Source organism: Taudactylus pleione, unplaced genomic scaffold (assembly GCF_031769625.1).
Source record: "Taudactylus pleione unplaced genomic scaffold, aTauple2 ptg000031l, whole genome shotgun sequence".
NCBI classification, from domain to species: domain Eukaryota; kingdom Metazoa; phylum Chordata; class Amphibia; order Anura; family Myobatrachidae; genus Taudactylus; species Taudactylus pleione.
This window is the reverse complement of record NW_028284433.1, coordinates 212,336-218,954: the sequence shown is the minus strand read 5'-3', so window position 1 is coordinate 218,954 and position 6,619 is coordinate 212,336.

The window sequence follows — 6,619 nt, the reverse complement described above, 5'->3', positions numbered from 1 at the left end:
CCACCAGCTATGCCTCACTGTAAACACCAGGTGCATCTAACTGTAACCACCAGCTGCACCTCATTGTAACCACCAGCTGTGCCTCACTGTAACGACCAGGTGCATCTCACTGGAAACACCAGGTGTGTCTCACTGTAACCACCAGCTGTGCCTCACTGTAATCACCAGCTGTGCCTCACTGTAACCACCAGCTGCATCTCACTGTAACCATAAGATTCGCCTCACTGGATCCATCAGCTGAGCCTCACTGGAACCACCAGCTGAGCCTCACTGTAACCACCAGGTGCAACTCATTGTAACCACCAGGTGTGCCTCTTTGTAACCACCAACTGTGTCTCACTGTAAACACAAACTGTGCCTCACTGTAACCACTAGCTGAGTCTCACTGTAACCACCAGCTGTGCCTCACTGTAACCACTAGCTGTATCTCACTGTAACCACCAGCTGTGCCTCACTGTAACCACCAGGCGTGTCTCACTGTAACCACCAGCTGTGGCTCATTGTAACCACCAGCTGCGCCTCACTGTTACCACCAGCTGCCCCTCACTGTACCCACCAGCTGCGCCTCACTGTAACCACCAGCTGCACCTCACTGTTACCACCAGGTACGCCTCACTGTAACCACCAGCTGCGGCTCATTGTAACCACCAGCTGCGCCTCACTGTAACAACAAGGTGCATCTCACTGTAACCACCAGCTGCATCTCACTGTAACCACCAGGTACGCCTCACTGTTACCACCAGCTGCCTCTCACTGTACCCACCAGCTGTGCCTCACTGTAACCACCAGCTGTGCCTCACTGTAACCCCCAGCTGTAACTCACTGTTACCACCAGCTGCGCCTGACTGTAACCACCAGCTGTGCCTCACTGTAACCACCAGCTGTGCCTCACTGTTACCACCAGCTGTGCCTCACTGTAAACACCAGCTGCACCTCACTGTAACCACCAGCTGCGCCTCACTGTTACCACCAACTGTGCCTCACTGTAAACACCAGCTGCACCTCACTGTAACCATATGGTGCGTCTCACTGGAAACATCAGCTGTGCCTCACTGGAACCACCAGCTGAGCCTCACTGTAACCACCAGGTGCACCTCACTGTAACCACCAGGTGTGCCTCACTGTAACCACCAACTGCACCTCACTGTAAACACTAGCTGTGTCTCACTGTATCCACGAGCTGTGCCTCACTGTAACCACCAGCTATGCCTCACTGTAAACACCAGGTGCATCTAACTGTAACCACCAGCTGCATCTCATTGTAACCACCAGCTGTGCCTCACTGTAATGACCAGGTGCATCTCACTGGAAACACCAGGTGTGTCTCACTGTAACCACCAGCTGTGCCTCACTGTAATCACCAGCTGTGCCTCACTGTAACCACCAGCTGCATCTCACTGTAAACACAAGGCGCGTTTCACTATAACCACCAGCTGTGCCTCACTGTAATCACCAGGTGCGCATCACTGTAACCACCAGCTGCTCCTCACTGTAACCATAAGGTTCGCCTCACTGGATCCATCAGCTGCACATCACTGGAACCACCAGCTGAGCCTCACTGTAACCACCAGGTGCACCTCATTGTAACCACCAGGTGTGCCTCTTTGTAACCACCAACTGTGCCTCACTGTAAACACAAACTGTGCCTCACTGTAACCACTAGCTAAGTCTCACTGTAACCACCAGCTGTGCCTCACTGTAACCACCAGGTGCACCTCACTGTAACCACCAGGTGTGCCTCACTGTAACCACCAACTGTGCCTCACTGTAATCACCAGCTGTGCCTCACTGTAACCACCAGCTGCATCTCACTGTAACCATAAGATTCGCCTCACTGGATCCATCAGCTGAGCCTCACTGGAACCACCAGCTGAGCCTCACTGTAACCACCAGGTGCAACTCATTGTAACCACCAGGTGTGCCTCTTTGTAACCACCAACTGTGTCTCACTGTAAACACAAACTGTGCCTCACTGTAACCACTAGCTGAGTCTCACTGTAACCACCAGCTGTGCCTCACTGTAACCACTAGCTGTATCTCACTGTAACCACCAGCTGTGCCTCACTGTAACCACCAGGCGCGTCTCACTGTAACCACCAGCTGTGGCTCATTGTAACCACCAGCTGCGCCTCACTGTTACCACCAGCTGCCCCTCACTGTACCCACCAGCTGCGCCTCACTGTAACCACCAGCTGCACCTCACTGTTACCACCAGCTGTGCCTCACTGTAACCACCAGCTGCGGCTCATTGTAACCACCAGCTGCGCCTCACTGTAACAACAAGGTGCATCTCACTGTAACCACCAGCTGCATCTCACTGTAACCACCAGGTACGCCTCACTGTTACCACCAGCTGCCTCTCACTGTACCCACCAGCTGTGCCTCACTGTAACCACCAGCTGTGCCTCACTGTAACCCCCAGCTGTAACTCACTGTTACCACCAGCTGCGCCTGACTGTAACCACCAGCTGTGCCTCACTGTAACCACCAGCTGTGCCTCACTGTTACCACCAGCTGTGCCTCACTGTAAACACCAGCTGCACCTCACTGTAACCACCAGCTGCGCCTCACTGTTACCACCAACTGTGCCTCACTGTAAACACCAGCTGCACCTCACTGTAACCATATGGTGCGTCTCACTGGAAACATCAGCTGTGCCTCACTGGAACCACCAGCTGAGCCTCACTGTAACCACCAGGTGCACCTCACTGTAACCACCAGGTGCGCCTCACTGTAACCACCAACTGCACCTCACTGTAAACACTAGCTGTGTCTCACTGTATCCACGAGCTGTGCCTCACTGTAACCACCAGCTATGCCTCACTGTAAACACCAGGTGCATCTAACTGTAACCACCAGCTGCACCTCATTGTAACCACCAGCTGTGCCTCACTGTAATGACCAGGTGCATCTCACTGGAAACACCAGGTGTGTCTCACTGTAACCACCAGCTGTGCCTCACTGTAATCACCAGCTGTGCCTCACTGTAACCACCAGCTGCATCTCACTGTAAACACCAGGCGCGTTTCACTATAACCACCAGCTGTGCCTCACTGTAATCACCAGGTGCGCATCACTGTAACCACCAGCTGCTCCTCACTGTAACCATAAGGTTCGCCTCACTGGATCCATCAGCTGCACATCACTGGAACCACCAGCTGAGCCTCACTGTAACCACCAGGTGCACCTCATTGTAACCACCAGGTGTGCCTCTTTGTAACCACCAACTGTGCCTCACTGTAAACACAAACTGTGCCTCACTGTAACCACTAGCTAAGTCTCACTGTAACCACCAGCTGTGCCTCACTGTAACCACCAGGTGCACCTCACTGTAACCACCAGGTGTGCCTCACTGTAACCACCAACTGCACCTCACTGTAACCACTAGCTGTGTCTCACTGTATCCACCAGCTGTGCCTCACTGTAACCACCAGCTATGTCTCAATGTAAACACCAGGTGCATCTAACTGTAACCACCAGCTGCACCTCATTGTAATCACCAGCTGTGCCTCACTGTAATGACCAGGTGCATCTCACTGGAAACACCAGGTGTGTCTCACTGTAATCACCAGCTGTGCCTCACTGTAACCACCAGCTGCATCTCACTGTAAACACCAGGCGCGTTTCACTATAACCACCAGCTGTGCCTCACTGTAATCACCAGGTGCGCATCACTGTAACCACCAGCTGCTCCTCACTGTAACCATAAGGTTCGCCTCACTGGATCCATCAGCTGCGCATCACTGGAACCACCAGCTGAGCCTCACTGTAACCACCAGGTGCACCTCATTGTAACCACCAGGTGTGCCTCTTTGTAACCACCAACTGTGCCTCACTGTAAACACAAACTGTGCCTCACTGTAACCACTAGCTAAGTCTCACTGTAACCACCAGCTGTGCCTCACTGTAACCACTAGCTGTATCTCAATGTAACCATCAGCTGTGCCACACTGTAACCACAAGCTATGCCTCACTGTAACCACCAGGCGTGTTTCACTGTAAATACCAGCTGTGCCTCACTGTAACCACCAGGCGCGTCTCACTGTAACCACCAGCTGCGGCTCATTGTAACCACCAGCTGCGCCTCACTGTAACCACCAGGTGCATCTCACTGTAACCACCAGCTGCGTCTCACTGTTACCACCAGCTGCCCCTCATTGTACCCACCAGCTGCGCCTCACTGTAACCACCAGCTGCACCTCACTGTAACCACCAGCTGTGCCACACTGTAACCACCAGCTGTAACTCACTGGTACCAGCAGCTGCGCCTCACTGTAACCACCAGGTACGCCTCACTGTAACCACCAGCTGTGCCTCACTGTAACCACCAGCTGCGCCTCACTGTTACCACCAGCTGTGCCTCACTGTAACCACCAGCTGCATCTCACTGTAACCACCAGCTGCGCCTCACTGTTACCACCAACTGTGCCTCACTGTTACCACCAACTGTGCCTCACTGTTACCACCAACTGCGCCTCACTGTAAACACCAGCTGCCCCTCACTGTAACCATAAGGTGCGTCTCACTGGAACCATCAGCTGTGCCTCACTGGAACCACCAGCTGAGCCTCACTGTAACCACCAAGTGCACCTCACTGTAACCACCAGGTGCGCCTCACTGTAACCACCAACTGCGCCTCACTGTAACCACTAGCTGTATCTCACTGTAACCACCAGCTGTGCCTCACTGTAACCACCAGCTATGCCTCACTGTAAACACCAGGTGCATCTAACTGTAACCACCAGCTGCACCTCATTGTAACCACCAGCTGTGCCTCACTGTAACGACCAGGTGCATCTCACTGGAAACACCAGGTGTGTCTCACTGTAACCACCAGCTGTGCCTCACTGTAATCACCAGCTGTGCCTCACTGTAACCACCAGCTGCATCTCACTGTAAACACCAGGCGCGTTTCACTATAACCACCAGCTGTGCCTCACTGTAATCACCAGGTGCGCATCACTGTAACCACTAGCTGCTCCTCACTGTATCCATAAGCTTCGCCTCACTGGATCCATCAGCTGCGCCTCACTGGAACCACCAGCTGAGCCTCACTGTAACCACCAGGTGCACCTCATTGTAACCACCAGGTGTGCCTCACTGTAACCAGCAGCTGAGTATCACTGTAAAAACCAGCTATGCCTCACTGTACCCACCAGCTGTGCCTCACTGTAACCACCAGCTATACCTCACTGTAACTACCAGGTGCATCTCACTGTAATCACCAGCTGCACCTCATTGTAACCACCACCTGTGCCTCACTGTAACCACCAGCTGCACCTCACTGTAACCACCAACTGTGCCTCACTGTAACCACCAGCTATGCCTCACTGTAACCACCAGCTGCACCTCATTGTAACCACCAGTTGTGCCTCACTGTAACCACCAGCTGCACCTCACTGTAACCACCATCTGTGCCTCACTTTATCAACTAGGTGCATCTCACTGTTACCAGCAGCTGTGCCTCACTGTAACCAAAAGGTGCATCTCACTGTAGCCATCATCTGTGCCTCTCTGTAACCACCAGCTGCAACTCATTGTAACCACCAGCTGCACCTCACTGTAACCACCAACTGTGCCTCACTGTAACCACCAGTTATGCCTCACTGTAACCACCAGCTGCACCTCATTGTAACCACCAGTTGTGCCTCACTGTAACCACCAGCTGCTCCTCACTGTAACCATAAGCTTCGCCTCACTGGATCCATCAGCTGCGCCTCACTGGAACCACCAGCTGTGCCTCACTGTAAACACCAACTGTGCCTCACTGTTACCACCAGCTGCGTCTTACTGTTAACACCATCTGCGCCTCACTGTATCCACCAGCTGCGCCTCACTGTTACCGCCAACTGTGCCTCACTGTTACCACCAACTGTGCCTCACTGTAAACACCAGCTGCAACTCACTGTAACCATATGGTGCGTCTCACTGGAACCATCAGCTGTGCTTCACAGGAACCACCAGCTGAGCCTCACTGTAACCACCAGGTGCGCCTCACTGTAACCACCAACTGCGCCTCACTGTAACCACTAGCTGTGCCTCACTGTAACCACCAGCTCTGCCTCACTGTAACCACCAGCTATGCCTCACTGTAAACACCAGGTGCATCTAACTGTAACCACCAGCTGCACCTCATTGTAACCACCAGCTGTGCCTCACTGTAACGACCAGGTGCATCTCACTGGAGACACCAGGTGTGTCTCACTGTAACCACCAGCTGTGCCTCACTGTAATCACCAGCTGTGCCTCACTGTAACCACCAGCTGCATCTCACTGTAACCATAAGCTTCGCCTCACTGGATCCATCAGCTGCGCTTCACTGGAACCACCAGCTGAACCTCACTGTAACCACCAGGTGCAACTCATTGTAACCACCAGGTGTGCCTCTTTGTAACCACCAACTGTGTCTCACTGTAAACACAAACTGTGCCTCACTGTAACCACTAGCTGAGTCTCACTGTAACCACCAGCTGTGCCTCACTATAACCACTAGCTGTATCTCACTGTAACCACCAGCTGTGCCTCACTGTAAACACCAGCTGCACCTCACTGTAACCATATGGTGCGCGTCACTGGAACCACCAGGTGTGCCTCTTTGTAACCACCAACTGTGCCTCAC